Source organism: Periplaneta americana, chromosome 15, assembly GCF_040183065.1.
Source record: "Periplaneta americana isolate PAMFEO1 chromosome 15, P.americana_PAMFEO1_priV1, whole genome shotgun sequence".
Lineage (NCBI taxonomy): Eukaryota > Metazoa > Arthropoda > Insecta > Blattodea > Blattidae > Periplaneta > Periplaneta americana.
In genome coordinates, this window is record NC_091131.1 from 8,360,132 (window position 1) to 8,362,698 (window position 2,567).

At 35.0% G+C, this 2,567-nt stretch overlaps 1 non-coding gene across 1 annotated transcript; it reads left to right on the forward strand.

Annotated features, from left to right (window-relative positions):
* The first annotated feature begins 1,718 nt into the window (after positions 1-1,718).
* On the forward strand, positions 1,719-1,791 carry TRNAK-UUU (transfer RNA lysine (anticodon UUU)). Its single transcript has one exon. It is a non-coding gene; the product is annotated as a tRNA-Lys (tRNA).
* Positions 1,792-2,567: the final 776 nt, after the last annotated feature.

Sequence of the window (2,567 nt, forward strand, 5' to 3'; positions counted from 1 at the left end):
GATTTATTTAACCTGGCAGAGTTAAGGCCATACGGCCTTCTCTAACACTCAACCAGGATAAAAGGTAATCTATAAATAGTAGATGCAATAAACCTAGGACTATAATTAAAAACTATTCTATAATAACGCCTACGATAAGCAAAAGTAAATATAACTTATAAATACTTCTATTTCATCCAACTATTACCAATTTAAATAATTACATATCACATTAATTAATTACATACCAACTTAATTACATATCATCTTAATTAATTGCATATCAGCTTAATTTATTTACATATCAGCTAAATTACATATCATCTTAATTAATTAAATATCAACTTAATTATTTTACATATCAACTTAATAATTACCTATCAACGTAATTAATTATATATCAATTCAATTAAGTACATGACACAACTTAAATAATTACACTGCACCTCCAATTACATTTTCAGTCTAATCTTCTCAACCTTTCCTTAAATGTATTGATTTTAAGAGGACCACCCTGAAAGATTGCCGCAGGTAAGCTGTTCCAGTCTACTATTGTGCGGTTAACAAAAGAAAATTTTGCCACGTCCGTTCTTTGTTTTCTACATTTAAACTTCCTACTATGATCAGCTCTTCCTAAGTATGATGGTGTTGCTAATCTAGCATTGATATCGGTCCATGCTTTGTGTCCCATTTGTGCCTTAAACAATGCGGTGAGTCTAGTTTTTCGTCGCCTTGATTTGAGAAGTTCCCACCCCAAGTCTTTTACTATCTCCTCACCATGGCCCTTCCCCATTTTGACATATTTTGCTGCCTTGCGTTGGACCTTTTCTATTGAATCTATTTGGTTTTGTCTGTACGGATCCCAACCTAGTGCTCCATATTCCATAATTGGGCGAACAAGGGTTTTGTACGCTAATTCTTTTGACTTTCGGTTAGATTTCTTCAAAATACGCATAGAGAAATGTAGTGCTTTCCAGGCTTTCCTTGTGGTATTAGTGACTTGTTCCTCCCAACCTATTGTAAATAACACTACAGTTTTTTTTTTGTTTTTGTTAATTTAAATTTAAATATATTTAATAAAACTGCGTCATATTAACAGTAAGTGCATGTAAATTACGTTTCATCTGCAAATAATGTGGGATGACCTACATCTTTTATTAGGGGGCCAAGATCATTTATGAACACTAGATATAAACACATTACTAGTTCTTTATGATCCAGGAAACCAATAAAAGCCACGACCAGATGCGTCTACCCCGGGATTTTAATCGGAACATCTCGAATGTGAGTCTCGGCCCTACTGTTCAGCCACTGAGTCATCCCACTCTATTATAAATAATATCATATAAGCAGTAACATTATGTTGCCCTGTTTAGAACACTACACCTGGGAGTGGGGGTGAAGGTCGTCGATAAATCCTATTTATCCGCAAACGAAATTCGTGGCTTCGTTTTCTGTTATTAATATTTGATAAGTATAGGGCTATCCGTCACACTGCAAGACACTGCTTAAAATTCTTGCGTCGTGATGGAGACAATGAGATATAATTATGTTCTATTATATCAAAATTAATAAGGGAGGTCAGTGCACCTCCCCTGCCCATGACTTTCAGTACCTCCATCCATACTGCTGCTGCTACTGCGAGTATAATCTATTTATAGTAATTGTTCCGATACTGCAAAGTCCAAGGCCAGCGGATAATTCTGCAATACAGCTTGGCTAAGCGCTACGTCGTGTGAGCCCGGATAGCTCAGTCGGTAGAGCATTAGGCTTTTAACCTAAGGGTCCAGGGTTCGAGTCCCTGTCCGGGCGTGAGTATTTTTAGTATTACCAGCTTCATACACAGAAGCTTCAAAGAATGGAAATATCAAAATCAATAACTATTAATTTCTGAAGTAGTTACTCAAGAGGCGGAAGAAGCTGAAATGGTCATGTAGACTTAATGTCTACTGTCAAATGAAATTTTAATTTTTTATTTACTGTAGGCACCCGTAACACGAATTACTATTTTAATAAGGAATTAACCAAAGTTCAATACTGTTTTACAACTGTATTTATTGGCTCTTAGTTTCTGAATAACTTATTAAATATTACTTACTTACAAATGGCTTCTAGAGAACCAGGAGTTTCATTGGTGCCGCTCACATAAGCCCGTCATCGATCTCTAACCTAAATAAAATTAATCCATTCATCATATCTCACCACTCTCAAATCCATTTTAATATTGTCCTCCCATCTACGTCTTTTAAATTATTATTGTTGTTTAGTCAACTGTTCGACGACAGGTCTGGAGCCCACAACTAACACCAACAAGGCATCACTCATGAGGCAACTAGGCCCGAAGATAATTGGGTAGGGTGACCAGTTTCTTTCCCCCTCCACCCCTCCATCGCTGACTAGTTACATCAAATTATTATTATTATTACTACTATTATTATTATTACCGGTATTGCTACTACTATTAATTATTATTATTATTATTAGTATTATTATTATTACTATTATTATTAAGAATGCTTGGTCTAATTAGGTCTATAACTTATTCTTTTTCTACTCCTATGTGTTTATTAATTTTATACTATACATTG